Source organism: Pinus tabuliformis, chromosome 7, assembly GCF_031772625.1.
Source record: "Pinus tabuliformis cultivar Carrire ecotype Pingquan chromosome 7, CPIR1, whole genome shotgun sequence".
Taxonomy (NCBI): domain Eukaryota; kingdom Viridiplantae; phylum Streptophyta; class Pinopsida; order Pinales; family Pinaceae; genus Pinus; species Pinus tabuliformis.
The window spans coordinates 1968677837-1968685321 of NC_142293.1; the positions used below are offsets into that span (position 1 = coordinate 1968677837).

Sequence of the window (7485 nt, forward strand, 5' to 3'; positions counted from 1 at the left end):
TCTGGATAGAAACAAACAGGTTTCCAGGCTCAATATATTTCTCCATCTGTGCACATCCTGTCATCAACTCCGGTGCTCTTCCAACAAATTGAATTGTTTGAGGTTCTACTATTTTCCTTCCTAGCTTCTTAAGACAGAGTTCCCTAATGATTTTTGTACAAATGGGGATCTCTTTAATAGCCTGTAGCAAAGGAACCTTTATGCAAAGATTCCTAAGCTCAGAAACCAAATTAGACTCGAGAGTGGGGTAATTTTTCTCCATAAGTAGCCTCTCTGGATAGGGAGGTTGTTTTTAAGAAGATGGTAACTCTGAATGTGTGGGAATGGATTGAATGGTTACATCTTCTTTCGAATTATCGGGAGTTTCCTCCTCATTTTTCTCCTCGATAATCACCGTGGATTATTTTTGTTTTTCTTGTTTTACTACCCTTCTGATGTCAATTGAAGCTCATGAATCTGGAAAGGTCTGATAGATGAGAGAAGGGAGTGGTCCTATGGAATGACTCAATTGTACTACCTTATTATTAGTATTCGGTACCAGTTGAGGAGGTAGTTGGGGTGGTCGAAAGGGTGGAGGTAAAGGTAATGATGGCATTGGTTGACTTTGCTAGGGTAAGGGGATAACAATTGTTGTGACATGAGATAAGGTGTATATGCAGTAGGATATGATTGCATAGGTCCAGGATAGGAATAGTCAGAGTGATTTGACGCCCTCCATCCCTATTTCCAAGGTTGAGGAGGTTTTCCATAGTGAAAGTGATTCCCATGCTGTCAAGGTTTAGAGTGATTTGAATTATGATGGGAATATGGTGATGCATTATAACCATAAAAATGTGGTGGAGGTTTAGGAACCATACTTGTACCTACCTGAGGCCAATTTCTCCATGCTCCCATGGCATGCAATGGCTTAGGTTCAGATTTCTCTCCTTCGAATGTTTCTTTCAGTCCTGGAATAAAAGGGCACTCCTTGGTAGCATGTTTTGGAAATAATATTGGAGGGGGGGGGTGAATCAATATTATCAACTCACTAACTTTTTCTTTTAATAATTAGATTTATATACACTACTTCAATGAAGGGAACTCGCATGTGCATGCAACTGTTCTTAAGGCAACCATCGTATATCCAGTGAACTTATGATTAGTGTTAATTCATCATATGTTTATCTTTAATCGATGCATCAATACTTAATTAACCATTTAAATAGTAACCATGTGCATTAATAATAGAATAAGAAATCACACATAAGAAACACACATGAACACCAGTATTTAAGGTGGAAACCCAATGTGGGAGAAAAGCCACCTGCTCTTGTCGTCTCTGTCTTCTTTTAATATAAGAAAAACTTGCTTACAATCTTGTACTGCTGCAGACTCATACCAGTACGTAGGCACCCACCTGTAGAAGGCTACAACCTTCTCTCATTCTCCAACTTCTACTTGAAGGGAGCTACAACTCCCTAGCTCTTATACTAGCCGATATGTTTACTAGTACGTAGGCGCCGACCTACAGAAGGCTACTACCTTCTCTCTTCCTCCTGGGACCACGTTTCATAAATTTTCAGACTCGATACTCCTAGTACACAATAGCACAATGTGAAGGCCACGTTTCATCCAATTTTCATACTGGACCCATCAACAACATTGAAGCTCAATATCACTCACCATTGCAATACAACCAATCACTCAAAACCTATAAACACTAAAGAAAATCACAGTCAATTAATCTAAACATTCATAACATTGTCACCAGAACACAGAGAAAAACCCAGAACTCTGCATCAACAACCAAAACCAACTACAACTTCAAACATCATATCTCATAATGTATACACTACTTTGAAGTAAGGAAATAGCGTGTATACATGCCTTCACCAAGGCGAACCAACGTATACATTTGCAAATACTAACTTAAAAGATTCATAACTATTCCAAACTTCAGTAATACTTAGATCATAACATTTAAAGAATAAAACATGCGTTAGCATTCAGATCTAGCTAATCCATTATTAGATCATACAATGATATTTCATTTCAAGTCTTATAAACTTGATCCATCATTAGATCTCATTCGTCATCCACCACATATGTGCATACTTAGTTCAGATCAAACAAAGCACCAGAAACCCATAGCATGCATATTTTCTTTGATCTATCTCTTCATAAGATATTCATTACTTTTACCCTTAGCCCTTTGATCTTCTCCTTCTTATATACTTATATCCTTTGTCACTACCTCAGACCAAAACCAAGTTATGCTATTGGTTTTCTTTGACGGTATCAAGATTCTTTTCCGCGCTCCGTGCTTTTCCTTCTGTGAAAGTGCGTGCATACGTATATGCTCCTCTTGTTCTGTGAACCCGTGTGTATATGCTAATTTGACAAAGTGAACCTACGTATACATCTTAAACTATTCCCTTTCTTCAATCTGTGGAGTCTGATCAGTAAACCTTTGTTGTTAATCTGTTGCACTATGAACTGTCATCATATATGTGAGTTTCCATCAAAGAAAACAACTGTACTGTAATGCCAACATCATGTTTTTTTGCACAAATCACACATTTATTAGTATCTTTAACATCAACAGGACATTCTCTTAAAATATGTTTTTTCCTACACTTTTGATAATAAATAGACAACTAATCTTTTTCTTCGACCAAATTCTGTAGAAATTTCAAAGAGTTTATTTATTTGCTAACCGTATTCATAATTTCAAATTTCATGTTGTCCATTTTATTTTCCAAACCAATGATCATAGCATATGTAGATCCAATTTATCCTAACAAATTCAAATTATGTCTAGAATCTTTAGTAAGCCCATGTAAGAACAAGGTTCTAATAGTATTCATGTCAAATTTATGTTTTGACCTTTGGAGGATATATAGAAACCTCTCTATATAGTCTTCTGAGATCTCATCATCACCTTGCACAATAGTGAAGATCTCGTCCTGCATTTCTCTAGTTTTACAATATTCCCTAATATTTGGTCAAAAAGACTCTCTTCATTTGGTCCCAAGAATTTATAGTATCTCCTCCTAATCGCATGAACCAACGTAAGGCCGAATCCTTGAGAGTTGCAGGAAATAATTTTAATTTCTGGGCATCTGTAGAGTAATCATAGCTTTTGCATAATATATTGAATTCAAACAGAAAAGAATCTAGATCCTCATGTATCTTAACAGGGAAATGAGTTAGAGTTGATGGCGGAATATTCTTCATTTGTAGAGTTATTTCGGAATTCACGATTGGAAACCCAAAGGTGGATTGCCCCTCATTTACCTAATTCTCGCCAGTCCCTTCACAATGGTCCTCATTTTCTGCCATTTTCGTACCTACAATCGAACCACTCCCAACAGAATCAGAAGGTTGATTATGGTTTAAATTAGTCTTTTGATCACCACTAGTTTCTTTCTTCCCCTTTTTGGGTTGTGCCACACCCGAACAATTGTTTCCAGAATCCAAGTGGACAGTTCCTGTGTGGTGAGTTTGTGTTTGTTTGGTCTCTCTTCCTACAAAAAAAGGCCCTAAATGAGAAAAATATTCAGATTTATCAGTGTTTCTTTGGCCCTTATTGGGCTTCAGACCCCTACCCTTTTTAGGCATTCATCTTAAAATAATTAAACAAAAGAATGAAAAAACATTTTAAAATTACGGGAAATAAAAATAATCTCAAATCAAATGTTACGAGAAAAAAAGAAAGAAAGAAAGAAATAAAGAAAAAGATCATCACTAAGAAATCCTTGAAGCAATAGAAGCACATTGCAGAAAAATAATAGCAGACTTACCCCTACTATAGAGAGAACAAAACCATAAAGTTCTTACCGATCTTAAAAACCTCCCTGACAACGACGTCAAAATGTTGGGTGCTGGAGTTGTAGTTCAACAAACTCCTTCAACACTTAATTGTCAACCCGGGGCTACGTAAGATTAGAGGCATAACACAGGAAATGCCAAGATTAAAGGTAGAAAATTTCACCAAATATGTTCCTATCTTCCCTAAGTACATTTGCAAAATCAAAGAATTACAAAGAAAATAATACCAAAATAATTCTAGTGTTGGAATCAAAAGGAAAATACTTTGCAAAATCTCAATGAAAGGAACTTCAAATCAGCATAAGCAATCATAATCAATGAAAGCAAGAAAATGAGATATCTGAGACTAAATTTCAGTGCAGTCATAAGAAAGAGAAATAATTAGGTTGTGAAGTGCATTTGTCTTTGTTACAATTTTTGCTTCTTGATCTGAATCATTGTTCTTGCACCGCAACAACATTCATGTACTGGAACAGAGTTCCTGCACTGGAATGATATTCCTATACTAAAACGATGTTCCTGTACTGAAAGTATGTTCTATTCATGCACTGAGTATTTTGGCTTTCATATAAGAATTCTAGGTTCTTGTACCATGGTACTCTGTTCCTGTACTACGGTATCGATTCCTATACCGATATAGTGATTCCTGTACTAAGAAATTAGTATTCCTGTACTGAGCATCCAAACCACTTGCATAAAATGTAAAGTGTGCTAACTAGAAACCCAGAGTAGAGGATATAATTGCATATAATCAAAAGACTCCTTATCTAATAATTCATTCGAAAGTGAAAATTACTTCAAAAGTCAAAGGAAATATCTAGTGAAACATAAATCTTCTTCATGTGAAAATGATCATCTACTCTAAATACAAAGCATCCCTTCTTCCCTAGATGACTATTTTAATATTAACCAGATCCGCACTTTTACCGAATATAGGTTTTAGTTCAAAGGTTCCTTCACTAAATTTCAATCTTAAACTAAACTACTCCCAGAAGAGAATAAGCATAGTCATAGATCCTCATAATGTGTACAAAATTTCATTAACGCTCAGGGAAATATAAATAAATTAACCCCAAGTTAAAGAAAAGGAACTTTCATAGAACGCACTTTCACACTCAGAAATGAAACGCACTTGCATAAAAAAAAATAGATCCACTTGCAAAAATAAACATCCTTGTGGAAGCAACCCTCGCATAATTAAAATAGTGCAAGTAAAATGAAAAACACCCTTTGCAAAAAGAAAAATACACATCAAAGGAAAGAAATTCTACCACAACCTTCAGCAAATGAACAAACCCACACCTTCACACCTCAGATCTGAGTCACACAGTTTATGAAGAAGACAAAGATCTGTTACATACATAAAAAGATGAAATACTTGTTGATATAACCCTGCATAAGGAAATATTTCTAACACACCTTAGGGAAAGAGGGAAAACGAGCTGGGTTGGCTGGGACCTAGCCAACCAACTCGTTTCCCTTTTATGAGATTTGGAAAATCAAATGCTCGAATAGTGCGTCACATAAAATATTAGAACATGAAATGAATAGCTGCCATAGATCCTTGTATTAAACTCAGTAATTGCAAATGTACATCGTGGATTGCTAGATCTAGCCTAGAATTATGGCGATACAAAAATTACAGTATAAGCCAAAATTTTTCCAGAGTATCGCTACCTAGTTCTACTAGAAACCCTATTAAATATACATCATTCGGCTATGGCCGCAACTGAAATCAAACAAAAGTATTATATTAGGCTTTCGATTGTTTGACAAAAAGACTAAACTAGGGGTATTCGGTCGAAACCCTAGCCTCCATATCTTGTATTTTCCCAGACGCTCCGAGCCCAATAAAGTGATGTTGATCTTTTGGCAAGGAATGTGTGTAAATTGTTAAGTTGTAGTGGCCTTTGGCAGTGAACCGTGTTGATGCTGCCAGCTGTCATGGGTACAAGAATGCGGACGGTGCAAGAATGTTCCTGCACCAACCCCATCTTACACAACATTAATACTATTGCTCTATCAAAATACCTTAGGAAAAAAAATATGTAAGTTTCAAAGGGAAATAGGCTATTTAATCTTTTTAGTTAGTAATTAAGTTCATATAACCCTTAAAAACAAAAATCATGAAAGAAGTGCAAGAATAAGTGCAAGAGTTAGAAGAAGCGCAAGAATAAATGGGTTCCAAGGGTAAAACAGAGGTCTTAGGTAGTGTGTTTTGGGTAAAGTAGAGGTTAACAATAAGGCAATTCTGATGACCAACAATAGAGAGGACAAAATTTATTCTTAGTCATTTCTTGAAAAAAGCTTGATGCCTCCTCCACCTTAACAGTAGTGATAAAGACCTTCAAAAATGGTATTGTAAGTCTTAAAATCAGGAAAGACGCCATTAAAAACCATCTCATCCAACAAATGGTTAACAAAATCTACTTGGATCAGGATTGCACTGCAAGACACGCCAATCATTGTATTATAAGTGGGAAAATCAGGGACAATACCATTTTTCCTCATAAACTCCCACATTCCATAAGCATCCTTTGTATTTCGACATTGGTAAAGGATATATAGTGTATTTAGGAAGAAGTCTAGATTGGGCAAACACTTCCTATTACTCATCATGGCCAGATACCTCGATGCCTCTTCAAATCGAGAGCCATTGACCAAAATGCTCAAGAAGGCATTATAAGTCGATATGTTGTTCGAAAGCCATCCGATGCAGCTAACCATTTCTCCAAAGGTGATTCTATCATTAGTCATATCACATATGATCTCCCATCCCTCTAGTAGAAACGCATACATCTCAGCATCTAGTGTGATCCTCACCTTCATTCTATCGAGGAATTCCATCGCCGCATTCACCTGCTTGTGCTTGCACATTCCTCTAAGAAGACAATTTAGTTCAACGACATCCTGCCCAAATCCATACTACTCCATCACCTTGAATGTCATCCTCGCCTCCTCAACCTTATCGGTATGCACATATTCCAAAACAAAGAGGAGAATGTTTCCATGGACAAGATCCCTATGTTCTTCGTTACCTTGATGCAATCCCACATCAACTCAAAAAAAAAAAAATTTCTGAGAAAATCAACAAGCAAATTAAATGTGAGGGGTTGTGCTTCCTGCCAAGTTTGAACCCGGCCCAACAAAAAATCTTTATGGCATCTATGCTGGCCCCATGGAACAATTTGAGCACATCCTCCATAAACTAGACTGAAACCCCACGCTGCAACTAGTTCAATGCATTTTCAACGCCCATCCAGGATAGATTCTCCATATTTCTTCTCACAACCATTTCAATCGGCATCATTTGGGGATACTAAGAGGGGTCCAAATTGGGCTCTTTGGGGGCTTGAGGTAGCGGTGGCGAGTGAAACGGGGGCTTCATGGAAGGGGGCACCATGGAATTCCATCAAGAAGAATAAAAGGAGAAAGGATCGAGGTTACTATGCAAAAGAGCTTCCATTTTAGATGAATGATTAGGGTTATTGTTCAATGAAGCCTCCATTTTATATAACATATTAGGGTTATTGTGTAATAAACTTCCAACCTAAAGTTATTAGAATTATTAGTATGATCCAACCTGAGGATATTAGGACTCTGATCAAACCTGAGGTAAGGATATTATAATTTTGATATATGATAATTGTAATTTTGATTTCGATTGTGAATGTG

At 36.6% G+C, this 7485-nt stretch overlaps 1 pseudogene; it reads right to left on the reverse strand.

Moving 5' to 3' along the window:
* Positions 1-6044: 6044 nt before the first annotated feature.
* On the reverse strand, positions 6045-7213 carry LOC149256356 (pentatricopeptide repeat-containing protein At5g15010, mitochondrial-like; annotated as a pseudogene).
* Positions 7214-7485: the final 272 nt, after the last annotated feature.